Source organism: Chlorocebus sabaeus, chromosome 24 (genome assembly GCF_047675955.1).
Source record: "Chlorocebus sabaeus isolate Y175 chromosome 24, mChlSab1.0.hap1, whole genome shotgun sequence".
In the NCBI taxonomy this organism is placed as follows: Eukaryota; Metazoa; Chordata; class Mammalia; order Primates; family Cercopithecidae; genus Chlorocebus; species Chlorocebus sabaeus.
Genome location: NC_132927.1, coordinates 32,190,330 through 32,213,827, shown reverse-complemented (window position 1 = coordinate 32,213,827; position 23,498 = coordinate 32,190,330). Strand labels below are relative to the sequence as shown.

General features: G+C 42.8%; 1 pseudogene; it reads right to left on the bottom strand.

Moving 5' to 3' along the window:
• Positions 1 to 4,999: 4,999 nt before the first annotated feature.
• Positions 5,000 to 5,877, bottom strand: LOC103229041 (large ribosomal subunit protein uL13 pseudogene; annotated as a pseudogene).
• Between the last annotated feature and the right edge of the window lie 17,621 nt (positions 5,878 to 23,498).

Here is a 23,498-nt window from a genome sequence, read left to right as displayed (position 1 = left end):
ATTCTTCCCAAACAGCAGGCATCTGCCCATACGTGGTTGCACATCACACACCAACACAGATCTGCCCTTCACACAAAGCACTTGGTGCTCAGCCTCACAATGGTGTTTTGTTGAAGCCTGGTACACATAACCCCACAAATTGCTCAGAAGCCAGCAAGGTAAAAGTACCGTTTACCTTTGGAAACAATCAACTACTGAGTGTCTAAAGCACCCCCAGAGCCCTTCAGGTTCCCCTCTGGTATTCCCCTTTCTGGGAAGTTATTGTTTTTCATGCTAGGAAAGGAATTGATTTAGACTAACATTGTAGGCTATGGGCATCTTGCCTTCCATTTGGGAAAGGTCATTAAGTACATTCTTCATTTAGAATGACTTTCCTTTTGATTCAAGGCCAAAAATGAAAAGCAGTGGAAAGTAGGGTTTCCATCTGAATACAAATTCTAGGATAGATTCCTGGCATTCTGGATGGTAAAGCACATGAGATGCTCAGTCCTCTGCCCTGAGTACAAAGAGGAGTCTCAGGAAGCCCCCATTCTGGTCCACAACCCCAGCTCAGGCAGAGACCTTCAGGACCTCACTGGAATGTGAACTCTGAGGGCATTCTGTCTTTAGCCCAGCCTGATTTCGACGCTGGATTTTCCATCTTCCCCACTGGAAGCCTCCACTCCAGATGGTTCTCAACTCCGAGGGATGGAATTATTCTGCTGGAGGACCAGGAGCCAAGCCTTTCTGGGAGGCCCCAGCTGAAAAAGCTCAGACTCATGATACATAAGCTCTGCAAATTGCCAGATACATGGGTAGAAGAAACAGTCATAGAGCACCTGCTATCTGTAAGGCAGTGCTGTTCCAGGAGCTCCGGGAGGCATAAATGAATCGAAGATTCTCTTCCAGGGAGCTTAGAGTGGGAGAAGAGGGGGAGGTGGGCAAAGGGCATGTGAATAAATACATATTATCACCAGGTTGGAAGAAGGAGAGTGGCTCTGATGATCTGTGAGCACTCCAAGTCGTTCATTGTTTTGGAAGTTTTCTCAACAGCATGGAGTTTCCAGACTTCTTTCCTGGAACAAAGAACTAATTAAGAGGCCCTCAAGACTTCTGTATTCCAAGTTCTGCATTGCTGATTCTGTTTGGAAACATACAGGGCTAAAGTTCCAAAACTTGAATGCCCTGATGCTCCCTCTCTCCAGACCACCAGTGTGGAGTTTCACTGGTTCTCAGGCCATTCTTGGCTATGGTCTCTATGAATTGGACCATGCCAAGTTGATGAAGCTCCCAGCAACTTAGGGCATCTTAACCTGAGGGATGTCAGACAGGAAGAGTAGCTCAAGGGTCACCTCAAATGTCCAAACCTGAGTTGTCCTTGGGGTCTGGAGCTGAACAAGGCCTGTTGAAATTTTCTCAGATTTTCTTTAGTTAACTTCTAATTACTCTTTCTTCTGAATATTCTGCCTTGACCACCTTATCTAAAGTAGCTCTCCCTTGTTTTTCACGAGTTTACACATCCCTTGTTTTATTTCCTTTATAATACCACAATTTCTAAATAATCTATTTGATTTTTTTTTTTTCTTTCAGACAGTCTCACTCTGTCACCTCAGCTGGAGTGCAATGGTGTGATCTCGGCTCACTGCAACCTCCGCTTCCCAGGTTCAAGTGATTCTCCCACCTTAGCTTCCCCAGCAGCTGGGATTACCGGCACGCACCACCACACCCAGCTAATTTTTGTATTTTTAGTAGAGATGGGGTTTCACCACGTTGGCCAGACTAGTCTTGAACTCCTGACCTCAGGTGAACCACCCACTTTGGCCTCCCAAAACACTGAGATTACAGGCATGATCAGCCATACCCAACCTATTTGACCGTTTTCTGTTTCTTCCCTCTAGACCCTGATGGCAAGATCTGTTTGTCCAGTTCACTGCTGTATTCTCAGCTGAAAACAGTTTCAGATATGTGAAAGATACTCAGCGAGCATTTTTCTAATTCAACGAATGACTAACAGGAACAGACAGAGGGTATATGCCATAAGAGTCTACTTTCCCTTCCTTCAGATATGAACCCAGCAGAAATAGCTAATTATGAGCACAAAAGGCCATATAGTATGCATGGAAGTTAAATAAGTCTTCAAATATATATGTAATTTTGTGTCTAGAACTCTAAGCTTGTCCTCTCCTCGTCTAATTGAAGAATTGGACTGAATAGCCTCTGAGATCCCTTTCAGCTCCAGCATAGCATGACCCGTGATGCAGCATTTGGTGAGACCAGCCCATCTTCCATGTCTGAACTCTTCTCTAAACCAGAAGCAGGGCTAGTACTGCCTTCAATCTGAGAGAGGAATGGCTGGTTTCTAAGATGACTGAAAAAGGGTCCACACGAGCATTATTTTTTCAAAGCTTCTGTTCCTTGGTAGGACTAACTCTGACTTAGACGCACGCATTATCATTTCCTTACAACGCCTAAAGGCCACACTCCATCTCATGCTCATGTTAGGTGCCTTGGCTGATACACCCATTATTCTTACTTCTAGCGGTATTTGTCCTGGTGTATGGCAAATGCAAAATATTTCCTCTATTCCCTTAGTTCCTAAGGACTTTGGGATCATCTTTGGCTCCTTTCTTTTCCTCATCCCACAAAAATAATCCTTTAGTAAATCTTGTGGACTTTATTTTATTTTCTGTTGTGTTTATTGCAAAATGACAAATTATAATTGTACACATTTATGGGGTAAAAAGTGATGCTATATGTTTACAGGTTGAATTGTAAATCAAGCTAATAGTCATATCCATCACCTTAAGTACTTTTGTGGTAAGAACATTTGAAATTCCATCTCTTAGTAAGTTTGAAATATGTAATACATTATTATTATTATTTTGAGATGGAGTCTCACTCTGTCACCCAGGCTGGAGTGCAGTGGCACAATCTTGGCTCACTGCAACTTCCACCTCCCAGGTTCAAGCAATTCTCCTGCCTCAGCCTCCTGAGTAGCCAGGATTACAGACACCTGCCACCATACCCAGCTAATGTTTGTATTTTTGGTGGAGACTGGGTTTTATCATGTTGACCAGGCTGGTCTCAAACTCCTGACCTCAAATGACCCACCTACCTTGGCCTCCAAAAGTGCTGGAATTGCAGACGTGAGCCACGGCACCGGCCTTTTTTTTTCTTTTCTTCATTATTTTTTAATAGAGATGGGGTCTCACTATGTTGACCAGGCTGGTCTCCAACTCCTGGTTCAAGCAATCCTCCCATAGCAACATATTATTCTTCATCACAGTCACCATGCTGTGCAATAAATTCCAAAAAAACGTATTTCTCCTGTCTAACTGAAACTTTATACCCTTTGACCAACATCTCCCTATTTCTCCTACCCCTAAGTCTCTGATAACCACCATTCTTCTCTTCGTTCAATTGTTTCAGAGTCTACATATAAATGAGATCACGTGGTATTTGTCCTTCTGTGCTTCGCTTATTTCATTTAGCATAATGTCCATGCTGTCCCACATGACAGAATTTCCTTCTTTTTAAAGGCTGAATAGTATTCCATTGTGTATATATGCTACATTTTCTTTATTCATCTGTCAGTGGAAACATAGGTCGATTCCCTATTTTGGCTGTTGTGAATAATGCTACAATAAACATGGGAGTGCAGATATATCTCTGACATACTGTTTTCAAATTCTTTGGACATACACCTATGTATGAGTCCATCTTCATACTGCTATAAACAACTGCCCGAGACTGGGTAATTCACAAAGGAAAGAGGTTTAATTGACTCACAGTTCAGCATGGCTGGGAAGGCTTCAGGAAACTTCCAATCACGGCAGAAGGTGAAGGGGAAGCAAGACACCGTCTTCACAAGGTAGCAGGAAGGAGAAATGCCTAGCGAAGTGGGGGGGGAAGCCCCTTATAAAACCATCAGATCTCGTGAGAACTCACTATCATGAGAACAGCATGGGGAAAACTACCTCCATAATTTTCAATTACCTTCACCTGGTCTCTCCCTTGATACATGGGGATTATGCAGATTACAATTCAAGATGAGATGTAGGTGGGGACACAATGCCTAATCATATCGACCCTGAAATGGGATTGCCGGATTATATGGTCACTCTATTTTTAGTTTTTTGAAAAACCTTCATACAATTTTCCATAATGGCTGTACTAATTTACTTTCCCACTTTGTTGGCTTTATTTAGAATATATATTCCAAATACAACTATTTATCATTAATTCACCACTATCATCCTAGTCCAGGCCTCTATCAATCAGTTCTTGCCTGGGCTAATATAATACCCCCTGGATTAATATAAAACTCTGAATCCATCCTCAGTGCCCTTTATTCTCCACATAGCAGTCAGGGTCATTGTTTCAAAACTTAAGTCAGATCCTGTTATTTCTCTGCTCAAAGTCTTTCAATGACTTCCCAACACTGAAAGTAAAACTTGAAGTCTTCACCATAGCTTCATACAGCTATTTGTCCCAACTTCACTCTCCCCTTCACTCTTTCTGCTCTAGTCATACTGGTCTTTTTGCTTGAAGCCTAGAATGCTCTTCTCCCAAACATTTACATGAGTTGCTCCTTCACTTTATTATTTTTTTTCTTTAAAAGTAATTTATTTGATTCTGATTACAAAATACAGGTGAGGAGCACGGGCAATGCCTGTATTCCCTTGGTTGCCCATCTTCCCAGTCTATGCTGCTATAAATACCCTTTGTACAACAGCAAGTTCATGCTGTCCCCAAGTGCTTGCACATTCTAACAGCTGCAGAGTATAGTATATGACCAGGTGGAAAGTTAAACAGATGCTCCACTCACAAGGTAGGGCCCCTCCAATTAGTCTTCCGGCTCCCTTGTGCTAATAGTAACTGGTTGCTCTTCCTATTGGTCATAGATAAATTACACCTGCACAATTCTCCGAGTGCTTTCAAGTAACATCAGAAGGCAGTAACTAAGACCCTTTCATTGCTCCCAGCTTCCTATGTCCCAGGCAGCCTGTGGCACCTGGACTGCTGCTGCCCCTGGGTCCCGCACATTCCAGGGAGACGATGGAGGAAGGGCCGGCCAGGCCAAGCATGAGGAATTAAGAGTCTTTATTGGGCTTAGACCAGGAGTCCGTGGGTCTTGAGGACCTCTGTGTATTTGTCAGTTTTCTTCTCCAGGTTCTTCTCGGCCTGTTTCCATAGCCTCATGGGCTGTTTCTTCCCCCGGTAGTGGATCTTGGCCTTCTCCTTCCTCTTCTCCTCCAGGGTGGCTGTCACTGCCTGGTACTTCCACCCAACCTCGTGAGCTAGTCACCCCAGAAGGGCACACTTTCTTGTAGGCTTCAGACGCACGACCTTGAAGGCAGCAGGAACCACCATCCGCTTTTTCTTGTCTTAGGGTGGTGGGATGCCATCAAACACCCTGGGGCAGTCGAGGGAGGCCTGGCCTCGCTTGGTCTTGTGTGACAGCATGACTCGCACTGTCGGCCGGAAGATGCGGCTGAGGGCCTGGAAGTGGTAGGGTCCTCAGAAGGGTTAGTGTTCATCCGCTTGCAGAGGAAAGCCAGATACTTCAACTTGTTTCCCTAGAAATTGCCAGAAATATTGATGCCCTCGCGGTGTACGACTACCACCTTCCGGCCCAGCAGTACCTGCTTAGCCACGATGGCCGCCAAGCGGCCCAGGAGATGGCCTTGACCATCGAGCACCAGGACCTGCACCTCTGCCATCTTAGGCAGCCGCCTGGGAAAGGCTCCTTCACTTTATTTAGATAACTGCTCAAACACTACCTCCTCTGACAGAAGGCCCCCGATCTATTTATCCGAAAAGGTAATTTTACGCCTCATATCCTCTTACCTGCTTTATTTTTCCTCAAAGTCCCTATCATTTGTTTGATAGTCTGTCTCCTGCCATTAGAATGTAAGTCCCAAGAGGACAGGGACCAGTGTTGAACTGCCTTTTTCCAGTAACAGTTGAAGGGTCTAAGAAGATCTAAGACTACAGGGTCAGTAAAATATGAGTCCTACTACTACCTCTTCCTTCATAAATTTGGGTAAATATCTTGACCTCTTTGCCTCTGTGTTTCCTCCCTGTAAAGCAGATGAGATAAAATGAGTTCTGTAAAATGAAAAGATAAAGCTCTATCTTCCTGGCTTCATTATTCAAGGTTGGTATAGTGTCTATTATTATTTTATCCAGCCAGAAGATCTAAGGAATTACGAAAATATGCTTTAAAACTTATAACAGTTTTATTTTGATTCTTTACTCTCTTTTCCTTTTTTTATGTTAATCTACCATTTGTATTTCTTCTAGGAAATACTTGTTTATGCCTTTTGCCCATTCTTTAAAATTTTTATTTATCTTTCTGCCATTGAAATATAGTTCTTTATTTGTCTGGAATGTCTCTTTCTAGGTTAAACTTTTGAACAATTTTTTAATGTAAAATTCTAGTTTGATGATGATTTTCTTTTTTATTTTATTTTATTTTTGAGGCAGAGTCTGGCTCTGTTACCCAGGCTAGAGTGCAGTGGTGCAATCTCAGCTCACTGCAACCTCCACCTCTCAGGCTCAAGCAATCCTCCCACCTCAGCCTCCCAAGTAGCTAGAACTACAGACATGCACCTCCACACCTAAGATTATTTTCTTTCAGCACTTTATAGATATCATGTCATTGCCTTCTGGATCTTATTGTTTCTGTTGTGAAATTAGCTTTCTGTCTTGTTATTGTTCCTTTAAAAGTAACATATCTTTTTATTTCCTCTGACTTTCCTTAAGATTTTTTCTTTGTTTTTGGTTTTCATTAGTTTTATTATAATGTGCCTAGGCATGGTTTTCATTATATTTATTTTGCATTGGGTTCACAGTGAATTTTTGTATCTATGGCTTGATGTCTTTGATCAGTTTTGGAAAATTCTTGACTATCTCTGCAAATATCCTTCTACCTCATTCTCTCTTCCCTTGTTAAATTCAAATTCAAATATTAGACCTATTCACCATGTTCTGCATGTCTCATACTCGTTCATGTATTTTCCATCTTTTTCCTCCATGATTCACTATGAATATTTCTAGTCACCTATTGTACAACTCACTAATACTCTTTTTACCTGTGTCTTATTTGCTGTTAAACTCATCTACTCAGTTCTAAATTTCAGTTGTAGTGTTTTTTATTTCCAGAATTTCAATTTGGTTCTTTTTAAATATAAATTTTTATTCTCAGTTAAACTCTTCATTTTGTCATCTATTCTCTTGAATAATTAATCCCAGTTATTCTAAAACCAATGTCTGATCTTTCCTGTGTCTGGGTCATTTCTTGGTCTGTTTTTCCAGTTTGTTTTTTTCTCTTGGTATAATTCATAATTTTTAATTGACTGCTGAATAGTGTACATGAAAAGTTGTAGAAGCTCTACATTATATAATAGTCATTCAGAGATGCACCCTATTCTCTGCCAAGCATTTTTTAGAGGCTCATCTCCTCAGCCCAATCAAGATCCATGGGTCCCAACATAGAATCTAGTATGATTCCTGTGGCTATTCCTTCTTGATGGGCTCTGAACTGAAATTTTATCTCTTCAAAACTGCCTTTGATTCCATTCTGTTTCATCAGTTTTCTGGTTGCATTTTTGCCTCAGTATTAATCAGATTATCAGATACTAATCAGTGAATGCCTTGAAGGGAAAACCAGTGCTTCTGTTCCACTTCTCTCTAGAATCTTGGACCTTTACTCCTGGTTGCCCTGCAAATATGGACTCTAGATTTTGTCTCTTCAGTTTCATGAGATTGTTTAAAACTCAGATGTCTGGATCTTGGAAGTCAATCCTCTGCCCGAATTCTCAGCTTCTTGTCCCAGGCCTAAACTCACAAAATGTGCCAAGGAGAAAGTAGCATGTTTTAAAAATGCCTTATTTCAATTAGCCTTTCTTTTTCCAGAATCTCGCCCTTCAAGTTCTAGCAGGCGTGGTATCTTTCTGATGCCTTTAAACCTACATTTATTTTGTACCTTACCCAGATTTTCTAGGTGCTCCTAGCAGCGCCAATGGTCTGCTATAAGCGATAGAATTATCATAGCCAGAAACCTAATAAATGTGTATGAAATAGTCAATTTTTAAAAAACAAAATAGTTTTTAATAAAAAGTATCATGTTCTCCCTCCAATAAAATAACTTGGCCAGCCGGGTGCAGTGGCTCATGCCTGTAATCCCAGCACTTTGGGAGACTGAGGTGGGCGATCACTTGAGGTCAGGAATTGGAGACCAGCCTGGACAACATGGTGAAACCCCATCTCTACTAAAAATACAAATATTAGCCAGGCGTGGTGGCAGGCACCTGTAATCCCAGCTATTTGGGAGGCGGAGGCAGGAGAATCACTTGAACCTGGGAAGCAGAGGTTGCAGTGAGCCAAGATTGCACCATTGCACTTCAGCCTGGGCGACAAGAGCAAGACTCCATCTCTAATAATAGTAATAATAATAATAATAACAACAACTTCTGGGTGAACGTAAGCTGATTGGATATAAAATAACTGTATGTTTTGTGTAGAGCACAGGAAAATTCTTCACTGGCTACAGAGAGTTTTCTTTCAATAGAAAGCTACTCTGAAAAGTTTCCTTTTTTCCTGTTTTGGTTTTCAGGAGGAAAATAAAAAGTATTCCACTTAGTGTATGAATATAGTGGGGCAGGTTGGATGGTTGCTATGTAAGAAACAAGTAATAATATCAGAAAATTACGTCAGTTCCACTCATATCTATTGAAACAAAACTACTGCTCCAAAACTTCTAGTGAAAATCGCCTCATTTTCTTTGAAGAATATATGTGTAGTTGATTGTCCTGTTCTTGTTATTAGTTAACAGCATCATTTTCTGTTTTTCTCAGAAGACAGTATTCAGTCCCCGCCCTTGGGAGTAGTATCTCCACTTTCACACAAGCACTCTGTCATTTGTGTTTCACCATTTTTCAACCTGCTGTGGTCTTTTAAAAACACATTATGGTGCAGTGCCTTTTAAAGCTGGGAAGGATAGAGCCACCCCCTCATGAATCTGCTTTTCAGGCTTCCTGAACCTGAATGTGTTGGGTAAGAAGGAAAGATGGGGTTGTTCTCAGCACAGGATAAAAGAGCAGCCTGGGGCCCCATGGGGAGGGGAGCACAGGGACCTTTTTCCTACTACTCACAGCTCAGCTTCTCCTTGGAGCTTTGCCTAAGCTTTCTTCGCAAGCTGTGTGAGAGGAACTGGATCTTGGGGATCTAGGCAGAAACTATTCTAAGGTGAGTGTTAGTTTTTTCATTTACTAATAATCTAACTTTACTGACCTGTAAATATTCATTGGCTACAGGTCACGAAAGAAAACCATTCTCCCAGATGGTATGCCGACTGGATATTTGTTAAATAGTATGGAAGCTATTCAATGATTTGCATACTGGCCCCTTCGTAGGTACCTCTCTCCCATCTCATCCGGGATAAAATTCCATAGCCCATTCCCATCCCCTTCAAGATTAAAACTTAGATGATTAAAACAGAAAATACCTATTACCCAGCTTGCTCCCATCTCAACCAAAACCAGCATTTGGAAACATTGTCTTAGAGCTGAGGAGGTGGTCAATTAGCCCAAAAAGGTTGAGTGACTTATCCAAGGCCACCCCGTAAGTTAGAGGTAGCATCCATACTAGCAGCATCTAACCCCTTTGGTGAAATGTTCTGCCCTCTAGACCCTACATCCACTGACTTGTCCAAAAGCAGGTATAGGAGCCAGAGAAATTCAGTCATTCAGCAAGGTTGATTAAGCACCACTGCATGCCAGACTCAGTGCCAGCAGCTGGGGACACAGTGGAGAACTCAGGAGAGTTATGCTATAGACAAATAACCTATTCAACAGGAGACTTTCAGGGGGCACTAAGTGCTAGAAAGGAAATAAACCAGGATGATATAATAGGGAGTGAGGGAATGGGGCCTTACTATGTGGTAATGGGGGAAGGTCTCCACGGGGAGGTGGCATTTGAGCTGAGATGTAAGTGACAAGAGAGAGCCAGTCATGCAAACATCTGAGAGACAAACCATTCAAGGCAGAGGCTATCAAGCACAGAGTCCTAAGGCAGGAACACAGCCAGCATCTGGGGAGAATAGCGCACGAAGAGAGAGGGACAGGGAATGATCAGATGGCAGACTGAAGTCAGTAATGCCGACTCTTGTAAGCCATTGAATGGAGTTTGTGTGTTATTCCATGTAAGAAATAGAAAAATTCAATCTCTCTTTCTACCTGCTCCCTGAATAGCATACACATGTGGTCATGGTCAGAATTTATTCCTCAGTTTTAATTAAAAGACATTACCAAGATACTAGAACATTGTCACCAGATAATAGCTTCCATCAATGATAGAAACACATTTATTTTTCCAAACCAATGCAATTAATACTCCTGGCAATATTCAAGGGCACTGACGGCACTTGCACTGGGCGCTCTGATGAGTGCAGATTTAATCGGTTTGTCTGATGGACATCAGTGCAGCTCTCTGACAGTGCCTCTACGGACTCCCACATACTGATTTGTGTTCATAACAGAACTGTTGCCTGCCTGAGATGAATCAAGAACTGGATCAGTTCGTCCCAGAGGCACTAAACTATTATGTTATGAATAAGCTGTCTTCTGACTGGCTCAAGTCACAATGTATGTTTATTAATTTTGTTAGTGAATAAAGCTCATCTACATTGATTGGATCCAGTTGATCAGCCTGGATCCCACAACACATAACAAATGCCACGTTGTGTTGGAGTATTTCTGGAACTGACATGTGGCAGGCAGAGAGATTCAAAATGAGCTCATCACCACTGGGGCTCTGACCAAAATAAATAAACAAATAAAGTGAAATTAATGCACAACAATGGACTGGCCAAACAGCCAGCTGCTGCCTCCCTGCCCCAGCACATTGCCATTCATCCCTAAAAAGTGTGTCCAATCGGTTATGACAAGGTTCTTGAAATACCCGACTGTGGGTAAGAGCAGGAAATCTTAACTCCAGGACCTCAGCTGCCTTCCATTTTGGGATAATTATATTCTGTACCTCAAGAATTTCCTCTGCTTTAGGCCTTCAGAAACATGGCCGCATGGGCTCTCTGTGCCTCCAGTCTTAACACCTCACCACAGAAGGACTCACTCGTGCTAGTGTTAAAGAAGTTTCCACACATGTGCATACACAAACTATCAGAGCTCAATTTGTTTTTCCCAGACACATGACGATTTTATACCTACCATTAGAAAGGTATGAGCATATTAAATAAAACAATGCTCAATTGGGAAAAAGAAATGTATCATTTGGTTCACTACTGGGCATTCATAGCACAAGTTTATTGGTTTCTGCATCACAAGGGAGCTTATTATGATAGAAGGTTTGCCTGGAGTACAGCACAAATAGGGAGCTGGCCCCATTTTCTGGGCTTTTTGAGGAGGAGATGGAGGAAGAGGAGCTGTAATGCTGTAGGAATCAGTCATCTGGAGCCAGAAGCAAATCGAGTAGATAGAGGTGGCCCAGCCAGCTGCTGTTTTAAAGACCAGACTGGCTCGTTTAAAAATTATATATACACATAATATACACACATATATACATATATTAGACATATAGACCCATTATATATATGTATATATGTATGTATTCAGCACAGAGCTGCTCCTCCCCAAGGGAACCCCACACCCCTCATCCAGCAGGTAGACTTTTTGCCTCTTCTCCTGGGCCATTTGCTCTTTCACAGTAGAGGTCTGACTACTTCCTTCAGCAGTAGGAGTTTGGAGACATTGATTCTATTACCAACACAAGCATGATGGCTTTACCATGGGTCCTAATTTGGATTTCAGAAAATATGACACTTTTATAGCTCTGGTGCTCATTTTGGTCAAATTTGACTGGCAAAGAAAGATGAGCAGGGTGGGGAGTAGACATGTATGATTCACAATCTCCCTCCTCCTGGTCCCACGCCAACCCCTCAAGAGGTATCTCAGGGTATCACAATCAAATGCTTGACCTCCAGAATCTGGGTACCCCAGCCAGGTGACATTTAAAACACCTAAGCACTCGTTATCATCGTAATGATTCTGCATCCTATTTGTCTGACAACAGGATATTATAGTTCAGTGCTTTAATCATATCCTTAGATGTTAGGAAGATCAATCTCCAGTATGGCTTCGGATTTGGAGTTGTCTTTTTTCTTTCCTTTTTTCTCTCATGCACTCTTTTTATCATCCTTTTCATCTAGCTCTCCTGAAATTTTAAATGTACCCCTCAAAGATAAGCTGAGGTTAGGGAATTTGAAACAGGAGACTTTCCCTTGTACAAGAGCCAAGAGAGAAACATGAATTTCCTGGGTCATGGCGCAAGCCTGGGGAGTCTTAGGGAATGATGTTAGGCGATAAGGAGAAATCCACAGGGAAAACTTATTTAAAAAAAAGAAAAGTATCTTTATATGCCCCTAATATTTATTGTAAGTGAATGCAATAAATCTGAAACAAACAAACTGGCACTAGAAGTTCAATAAGTATGCAGACATCATGGGAAAATGAGGAGATACAGAAGGAAGAAAGGAGCCCATGGCATTTCGGAAGCTCCCTGTGGTAGGTATATAAATACAGGGGCAAAGAACAGCCCTGGGGCACAGGATAACAGATACACATGATGCCAGGGTCAACACAATATTTTTCTGTAAAAGGGAAACTTACTCAGATTTTAAGAAGTCAAATTGCTTTATTTTGCTTGGTTAGGTAAAGTAACACTGAAATAGGTCTTACCCTATATGAATGTCACAGACCAGGGATAGGATATGCTAACTCTAGGAGGTAATTATCTGTTACAGAACATGGTTAATGATTATGTTTAGAAGATGTTAACAATCAGCTCGGAAAAGATTACAGGGGCTTCAAAGGGGTCCCTCTAGACCACGTGACTGTAATGTGGCCTGAGGAGCCTGCTCTTAATGCAAATGCTTGTTGTCATGGTGACAGGATAGTAACCCCCTGTTCACCAGCACCACACAAAAGCCCCCTATTTGGGCACAATAGCTTTTAGTTCAAGATAAACTGCATAAGTAACCAAATGTAGAAAGTAATATCCCACATGATCTTATCTATCAACTGCTCTGTGAGGACCTGAAGTTCCAAAAGTGATTTAATCCTAGGAAAGGTTTGGCATAGAATAAAAGAAACTGAGAAGCCCCCAAGAATCTTTACTCCCCGCAACACACACACACAGTCTCCATTTTCTGAAATTCATCAGTTACTGCTTGCAGAATTATCTTACACTTACCATCTTTGGATTCTTTGTTTATTCATTCAAAAATAAAGGAAATAGCATTTAAAATATTTTGTGATGCCTTAGAGATAAATACTCACCCTGGGTGGGTGATGATTTATGGGGGTCAAGTAATGAAGAATAGGAATTTCATTTATTTTATTGCCTGTTTACCTCCTGGGGGAAGAGACAGCTGGTAAATCATTTTGGTAAGTTATGTTTGCTGGGCCCAAGAAAAAACTCACAGGGTGGGAAAGTATCCATAGGGCGCCTGCTTCACCCACCCCCTTCCAAGCAGAATTGCTTGCAGGGTATATCAGGAAGAAAGCTGTTCATTCTTTCTTTTAGAAACTCCACGTTAAAAGAAAAAGAAAAAAAAAAAAAAGCTTTCCACTTTTTTCCATTGTTTAGCCCTTCCAATCTCTAAATACTTCCTGTATTTAACCTAAATCTCTCCTGCCTTCCCATCTTCACAAGTTAATATTAGTCGTAATTACTTCTCTTCAACACATGTAGTTTTACCTGGATACAAGCATAGATACTCTTAGTATTTCAGTTCAAGAATAGGATTTCCTTGAGATTTCTAGTCAGTTCCTAAAAGAACCTCAGTGAATCTCTATTTCCTCCTCTTTAAAATAGGAAGACACCACAAGCCTTCGAACAGTCAGTGGGGTACACATGGACATTTCTTTGCTCTTTTATGTGAAGCTTATCAAAACTTAATCATTTGCTAATACTCTAGAGATCAGCACTCATGCAAGGTGACATCATTTTGGTGACTAAATAAGTAAGGATAAAAGGTTGTATTATTTTTTCAGAACTATTTTACCCCCAAAACATTCCATAAATACCCAATGTGTCCCTGCTCTTGTTCTATTTTTTCTGTGATATGACTCTCAAGCTAAAACAATAAGGAGAAATGTTGCTCAGGAAAAGGGTCCAATCTCCTGCCTGTATCTCTTGCAGGTCAACTTGCAGGACATCTGCCAGGAGTATTTTGACCACTGATGTGTGTGTGTCTGTGTGTGTGTCTGCGTGTGTGTGTGTGTAAAGGGCCAACATGGTTGTTTTACATTTTTATATTATTTGCCAACATTTTGTAAGTGGAAAATTCCAATTAAAAGTCTAGATTTCAGGCTTTTCTTTAAAAATGTGAAGATCCAGCCACAATAGCCCATAGAGCCACAAGTGGAAATAGACAGCGACTGCCCCTGTAATGGGGCCTCACTCTCCGTTTTCCCTTAGTCCGCACCAGTCCCTACTGTGGGACACCCAGCCCCTTAACTCATGTTACCTGCCTGGTCTCTCTTTTTTTTTTGGCAACTATTACTTTATTCTAGCTTGAGATAAGCCTTCACACCCAGTTAAAATAAACTTTCCAAATACAAGCCTCATTTTCTTATGCTGTGAAATTTTGGGGGCTGCTTATTGTCCCAAAGATGTGTCCTAGTGGGAATTACGTAGTCGGCACTTCCCCTCCGCACGGGCTCCTAACAAAGGGGCAGATTTCACAGGAGTCTCCATTATGGAGAATTAGCATAAGAGGGCATTTCCTCTCTTTGACAGTCCTCTTTGACCCTCTGTCTACCCACAGACTGCCCTTTTCTGTGGCTGAGAATCCTTATCTCAGCAGCTGAGAGGGGACAAGAACCTTGTTCCAATCAAATCATCTCAGAGCATCCTTCTAGTCCAACCCACCTCTTTTCTCCCTGGGCTTGCTGAAGGGCAGGTAGCTTCTGAATGGAGAGTGCAAGGCCTACAGGGCTCTCAGGAAACCAAAGTGTCGTGATAACTGACCACATCATTAAAGAGTGTAGGAAACTGACCACATCATTAAAGAGTGTAGAGAGGAGAGAAATCCTACTAGTGACCTTCCAGAAATATCCAGCAGGCCCTGAAGAAACACTCGTTGACTGAATAGCAATAAGCCCTCATGGACAGGATACAAAGAATCAGGCAAGAGAGTTCCTGCTTCCTAATGTAAGTACTTAGTATTTATTTTCTGTCGTAGCCCAGGCATGCGACAAGCACTTCTTGTGATTACTTTCATTTACTCCTGGAGTGGCTTAAAGATGGCTGCATTTTTTTTTTTTCTTCTGGGATCTGAGCTACTCCTGACACTGGCTGCAGAAGTGATCCTGTGCAGCTCCCAAGACTTGTCCGTGCTTAGAACATCTTGGAACCCAAGAGGTTCACATGTTCTGCTGTGTAAACATCAAGCCACAGAGAAAGGCCGTGTGGAAGACAACAAGGTGCTCCTGACAGCCAGCACCAACTGGCAGCCACGTGAGTGACAGAGGACACTGCTTTGGATGTACCGCCACCCAGCCTACAGATGACTGCAGCCACCGATGACACCACTGGAGCAGAAGACCTGCCGAACCGTTGTTGCTTTAAGTCACTAAATTTGGTGATTGGTCACATGACAGTAGGTTATTAGAACAACTGCTTATAACTGTGTGTGGTGCATGCTAGTATCATCTCTGTTTTACAAATGACAAGACTGAGGCACAAAGAGGCTAAGTCACCATGTTCACAGTGCTGGTAGAACCAGATTTCAAGCTCACATCTATCTATCTCCAAAGCCCACATTTATAGCCTCCATTGTATACTATCTTAAAGAGCTTGCGATTTACTGGCAGCCAAAAAAAAAAAATACATCAGAAAACTCAAGCATATACACAATCCTTTATTCTGAGTCTTGGTAATCTCTCAGGAGCTGGGGAGTCAGAATTATCTCAAACTATTCTGGAAGGAAACAGAAAACAGCTTTGCCTGATTTAAAAAGAAAAAGAAATATGGAGGTAATACCATCTAATGCTGATCACATAAAATGCCCCTGCTATTTATAGCCTGGGGGCCCAAATCCCATCCACTGCCTCTTTTCATAAAGTTGTGTTAGAGCACAGCCATATCCAATATTTACATATGGTGCATAACTACTTTTCCTCTACGTGGCAGAGCTGAGTAGCTAAGGCAGAGATAGCAGGGGCCCCTGGTGCCTAAAATGAAGTTCACCAACCCCCTACTCTAAGCCAATGGCTATCAAACTTAAGCATGCCTCAGAATCACCCAGAAGGAGTGTAGAACACATATTCCCGGGCCCCACTCTCAGAGTTTCTGATTCAGTAGGTCTGGAATGGAGTCCAACGATTCGTATTTCTAGTAAGTTCCCAGGTACGGTGGGCAGCCTCTAAGATAAGCCTCTTGCATAAGGCACGCAATCATCCCTACTCCTGGTATTCACACCCTTCTGTAATAGCCTCCCCTGATGTAGACTGAACTAACTTACTTCTAACGCATAGAATATGGCAGAAGTAATGGAATGTCAGTTCCAAGCGTATGTTCTCCAAAGACTGTAGCTTCCATCTCAGGTGCTTTCTCACCATCTCTGAATGCTGCCCTGTGGGAAGTTATGCTATGAGACAGACATATGTGGAGGCTCATGCTGTGAGAAACTGAGGCCCAACAACAACCACATGCATGAACTTGGAAGTGATGAACTTGGAAGTGGATCCCCCTCCCAAACTGAGTCAAGCCTTCAGATGAGACCTCCACCCCTGCTGATAGCTTGACAGCAACCTCATGAGACATCTTGAGCCTGAGGCTCCCAGCGAAACCATGCCCAGATTCCTGAGCCACAGCAACTGTGAGATAACAAATGTTTCTTAAGTCACTAAGTTTTAGAGTAACTCGTTAAGCAACAATATGTAACACACACCAGTCGATGCTGAGGCTGCTGGTCCAAGGACCACACTTTGAAAACCTTGGCTTTAATGGAACAGCTTCTTCTTCAGTCTTCTGACTTTATGGGGCAGGGAAATACTGGATTTTAATACTTCTGAGTTCCACAGTGTTAGTGGAGCATCCTTCTAGACTCTGTCCACCAGGTCAGTGGCAGAAATAAGTTGGATACCTTGTCCCCAGTCACGACAGAGCCCCCTTCTGCAGGTTGAATGATGGAGGTAAGGCTGGTCCTCCCACAGCCTCCACTGCCCACAGCTATGGGAGTGTCCAGAGATCAGAGCTCTCAATTATAAGGAAAGACATGGGCAATAGCTGCTTGAGAGCACAGCAAAGTCAGAGCCCAGAAAACCTGGGGGGGTGGAAAAAGTTTATTCCTCTGGAAGCCCTCATTATCGCTTCCTTACTCCATCCTGGTGAGCAGCCTCTGGGGCCTGTCCTATGCACCATTTGTTCTCTGGATTCAGTTACCAGTGAATCCATAGGGAGGTGCCAGCCAGTTCTTAGGTGCATTCCACAAGGGCAGAGATCTTGGCCTGTTCTGTTCAATGATACCTACAAGTACCTAGACCTGTGACTGGCATATAGAAGGTGCTCAGTGAATAATTATTGAATTTAAATATTATTTATTTATTTATTTATCACCCAGGCTGGAGTGTAATGGCAAACTCTCAGCTCACTGCAACCTCTGCCTCCCAGGCTGAAACCATTCTCCCACTTCAGCCTCCCTAGTAGCTGGGACCACAGGCACACACCACTACACCTGGCTAGTTTTTGTATTTTTTGTAGAGATGGGGTTTGCCATGTTGCCCAGGCTGGTCTCAAACTCCTGGGTTCAAGTAATTCACCCACCTCAGCCTCCCAAAGTGCTGGGATTACAGGTGTGAGCCGTGCCCAACCAAATTTAAGCCAAATTTAAGAATTTGGGGGACAGCCCCAGTGAGCTTAGCTAAGCCTCGTGCACTGTGGAGGTGGGGGCTGGCACGAGTGTGCCATCCTTGGGCTATACTACCACCAGGGTGTTCAAGGAAGAGGTCACCTCTTATCCCCTGCAAAGAGACAGGTACGCGAAGGTTCTGTGGGCCATCTCTGTAAAGCTTTAAGTCAGAGGCCTCAGACATGGACTGGGTTCAAGAAATACCAAGGTGCTAGAAACACCAGTGGGGTTCTTTGGTGACTGGTGCCAAAGTGTCTGGTGCCAGGAAGCAGAATATACAAACTGGTATGCTTTTGTGCATATAGCAACTAGCCCGAGGCCTCATTCTACCAGCTTCAGAGAGAAATAAATCATGTTTGTTTAACAGACGCAGTGAAAGAATGCCCTGGCACAATGCCTGACACCCAGTACGCACTTAATAAATATTTATTGAATGAATGAAAGAGATCTTAAGCACAGCAATACATTTCTTGGCTGCAAGTGGGGGAAAGGCAAAAATCAGACTTGTGAAACAATATGCCCTTCCCTCCTCCCCATAACCCCCAACCACAGGACAGCAGAAAGGAAAGGAAAGAAGGGATCTTTGGAGCAAGAGGAAGACGCCATCTCTGCTGTGTAGCTTGGGCCAAAGCACTTCACCTCTCTGGGCTGCAGCTGTTTCATTTGTAAAAGGGAAAGTCTGGGCTTGATGATCTCCAGGTCTCCTTTCCAGCACTGAGATCCTGTGGCTCTGTGCTTTCCCAAGGCACTGTCCCTCAAACCTAATTACACGCTTTGCCTGTAAAAGGAGCGCCTTGATCAGGGCAGAAACAATGAGGAGGAGCCATTGTCATTCAAATCCTGGAACTGACCTTTTTCTCAACCTGTGCTTAGAACATTCCCTCTTGAAACTCAGATGCCACGCTCTGCTGTGAAAACATCAGACACCACACTGCCCCCTGGAAGTCCTTGGACAATAGCTGTGACAACCAGTCACAACAAAAATGCTATCGAAGGGGGTTTGGCGTGAGGTGTGTGCCCTGCTTGACTTACAGAGTCCTTCTAAATATGAATGATTCTAGTTTTTCATCAACCTATATAAAGTAAAAATTATGGTATTTATGAAAACCCTGAATTTATGCTATTTATGAAACCACTGGCTTGGGTGAGGAGCCCAGTCGCTCCTTTTATGAACGGAGCAGATACTCCTCTCCAGCACTGATGTTTTAGGAGCACTGAGAAGAGGTTGCAGAGGAGAAGGTTCTGGTGAAAACGTGCCTGCCTTTTTGAGTTTTAATTTTTTATGCTCACAATGTGGGAAAGCCACTCTCCAAGGGCAGCAGTGGGGGAAAGAGCAGCGAGCTGAGTACTATGTGGAATTTCTCCTTGATCTCTAGCTGCGAGGTTTCCACGGGAGGGGCAGGAGAAAGTGCAGAGAGAGCAGGCTTTTTTTGTGTCCCCTTCTTGTTTCTTTCCAATTGTGCACACAGTAGAAAATGCGCTTCTGAAAAGAGCAAGAGGAAGATGCGGAAAAAGAAGTTTTTAAACTTCTTTCCAAAAAAAGATTATTAAATCATATTTTTGTGAAAAAGAAAAACACTTATTTTCAATGTCTGTAGTATTTGTGGCCAACACCAAGAAACTTGGTTAAAAGAGAGCAAACAAATCAAAATCTATGTCAAGGAACTGCAGGAATATTAAAAGATGTCACATTCTTCAAGTTAGTTTTAGGAACAATTTATTCCAGGACTCCTCAGAGCCCTTAAGGTACAAATGGGCATTGTGACTTGTCCTCTGGAGTGTAGCATTTTAAGAAGACACTTTGGGAAACACACTTAAGAGTGATAACACACTTTTCTTATTAGAATGCAAATCACAGATGGGCACAATGACTCACACCTGTAATCCCAGCACTTTGGGAGGCTGAGGCAGGCGGATCACCTGAGGTCAGGAGTTTGAGATCAGCCTGGCCAATATGGTGAAACCCTGTCTCTACTAAAAATACAAAAATTTGTCGGGCATGGTGGCAAGTGCCTGTAATCCCAGCTACTTAGGAGGCTGAAGCAGGAGAATCGCTTGAACCCGGGAAGCAGAGGTTGCAGTGAGCCAAGATCACGCCATTGCACTCCTGCCTGGGCATCACATTGCAGCCAGACACTGTCTCAAAAACAAAACCAAAACAAAACAAAAAGGCAAATCATGCAAATGAAAAAGAATTATCCTCTGTAGTTTCAGAAGGCCAAACAAGATCAACACATGTTTAAAACTAATTCCTTTGGGAAACAAATCAATATGCCAAAGGGCCATCTGCTCGCCCATGTTCACTGCAGCACTATCCACAACAGCCAAGATGTGGAAACAAACCGAAGAGTCCGTCCACAGATGAATGGATTATTCAGTGTGGTAGATAGACACAATACAGTACTATTTAGCTTAAAAAAAAAAAAAAAAAAAAAAAGATTTCTGTCATTTGCAACAATGTGGATGAAACTGGAAGACATTATGTTAAGTGAAATAAGCCAGACACAGAGAGACAAATCTTGCATTATCTCACTTGTACGTGGAATCGTAAGAAATTAGACTCATAGAAGTAGAGAGTAGAATAGTGGTTGCCAGAGGCTGGGGTGGGAGGGGGCTGAACAGGGAAAGGGGAGACATCAGTCAATGGGTACAAAGTTTCAGATAGGCGGAATAAGTACTGGTGATCTATTGCAAGTCAAGGTGACTACAGTTAATGCGTTGGATATTTCAAAATAGCTAGAAAGGATTTTAAATGTTCTCAACACAAAGAAATGGTAAATATTTGAGGTAATGGATATGCTAATTACTCTGATTTGATCATTCCACAATGTATTCATGTATGGAAATAATACTTTATACTCAAATATATACAATATTATTTGTCAATTAAAAATGAAATAAAGCTAAAAAATTATTTCTTTGGGAGAGCTAAATTTAAAATGTAGCTTGAAGATTGAACCCTTGCATGGACAAGAGATCTGGGCTTGATATATTGAAAGATCTGCGCTTGATATGTTGACGCACTGCTAACAATAGCAGCTCTTCCCCAGTGAGAAAGTCCACCTCAGGAGGATGGAATAACTTGTCTCTGGAATAATAATAGCCACCTTGGGAATGGAATGTTTGTTATTTGCTCTGTGCTAAATATCCGTATTTATATAGATGCAGATATAGATATATAAATATATATGTATGTATATTATTTGTGTATGGACTTATGTTTATATCTGTTTTTTTCTGTTTAACCCTTATGGCCTTATGTAAGCAGATACCATAATTATCCCCATTTTGTGGAGAAAAATACTAAGGCTAAGAAACATTGCACATCTTGCCCGAGACTATGCATAAATTGCTCAGCCAGGATTCAAAAGCAGGCAGGCCGCCCACAGAGCCCCACTCTTCACCATGACACCACACTGCCCCCTGGAAGTCCTTGGACAATACCTGTGACCACCTGTCACAACAAGGGTGCTATCGAAGGGGATTTGGCGTGGACACGGTGTGCTCTGCGTGACTTACAGGGTCCTTCTAAATATGAACAATTCTAGTTTTTCATCAACCTATATAAAGTAAAAATGATGGTATTTAGGAAAACACTGAATTTAATCTTTTAAGGTATTAGTGACTGCTATGTGCCGAGCATTGTAAAGAGTGCAATTGGTAAGAGGTAAGGGAATTTAAAATGTTGAAGGTTCTTTCTGCCTTTGAGAAGCTTATGGTCCCATAAGAGATGAGAGGTTACATAGGAAGCCAAGAGACACCATGGGGCCTGCACAGCTGCATTTCCTAAAAGCGAGCCAGTTGCGGCAGGCACCCCAGGACCCAGGTCTGTGTGGGCTGCGGCCTCCCCCACCGTGTTGCTGTCTGCTTGACAAGATTTCACAAGGCACCTGTGATGGGTATTGATCATTTGGGGCTGCCTGGCATCTTTACTTTCTTCCCATCTTTGTAAGAATGCTGGTGAGAAGCAGTAAACACCAGGTGCTTGTGCAATGTCAGACTCCAGTTGCCAACTCCTCTAACTCAATGCCTGAGGGCTTGCTCTGGCCTGCAGAGCCCACTCTGCAGGACAAGCAGAGAATGCCAGAGATGTACACTTCACCTCCCTACCCAGCAGACTCTCAGCCAATGACTGCCAAGAGCTGATGGGTAAACAGCCTAGACCCCCCACCATGCCTCTCAGTGGGATAACCCTGAGCACATGGCCTACACTGTCTTTCAGAATTCCCAGGCAAGATTAAGCTGGAGTTGCTCGCAGGGGAACTTGCTTGATAACAAACCCTTTATTGTTTCACTCCCTTCCCTATCTGACTTCCCCACTCCCCTACCAGTGTTTCCTTGAATTACCTCCCAAATAAGCCACTGGCACTCAATTCCTTGTTTCAGGGTTGCTCCAGGGGAAACCCAGCCTAAGATACTTGATCTCCCAGATCCTGGCAACCAGGGCCTACAGCTTAAGTCCATAGGACCTAAATGCTTCAGTCTGAGACTTTCACCCTGGAGCAAGTGAAGAATTTAAAAACGGTCTAGAATTCATTCTGAGGCCACCAGCAAGGGCCTCCAGTGGCCAGTATGGTGGTAGCACTGACGTCGCTGCAGAATTCAGTGGGCAGCTATGGGGTATGAGCCCCCACCGGGTCATTCCTAAGCATTACTCTGACTGTAATCCACCTGATATGTTACAACACGTTTGTTTCTACTTATATTACCCAGATTTGGATTATCTTATCTGCATCCAAGGAGTCAACAAAATCAAGACCTCCCCTCTTGCACAATGGTACCTGGACTTGGTCCCCTGTGGGGAATTTTAGAGTTGAAATTTTATTCTTATAGTTTTAGAGTGAAAAGGACATTTGAGGTCACCCAGCACAGTCCCTTTCTTCATGGATGAAACTGAAGCCCAACAAGGTTAAGGGACTTATTGAAGGTCACAGAATGAGGTAGAGGCAAGAGCCAGATTTGGGGCCATAACGGTTGATGGCAAAGCACTTCAAAGGCAGGTATATGTGTTTGAGGCGCCACTTGCTCCTTGCGTGATTTTGGAAAAGTCATTTAAGTTGTCCAAGCCCTCACTTTCTCATCAACATAAAGTTGTGAGGATCGAGTGAGATGATCTACATAAAACATTCAGCAGGGCATTAATTAGGATGCTTTCAGCTCTAAATAACAGAAGACCCAACTAAAAGTATCATGAAAAATGTCTATAAGGAATGTATTATCTCCCAGAACGAGAAGTTCCAAAGCTGTTGAGCTGTGTCTTTTAATGTCATTAAGGACTCAGACACTCACCATCATTCTGCTGTACCATCTTCAGCGTAGCTTCTGAATGGATACAAGATGGCGGAAGATGCTCCAAGCAGCACAACCCCATGGAGCAACAACCAGCAGGAGAGCAGGCAGGCAGATTGTCCCGAGACGCTGCTTATACCGAGGAGGAAAGACTTGCCCACAAGCTGCCTTATGTGTCATTGGCAAGTTTACATCACATCTCCATGCTAAGCCAATTCCCAGCCACAGGAATCCAGGGAGCATGGCTGAATTAGACCAAGACAACGTGCTCCTCCTAACTCTGGGATACAGT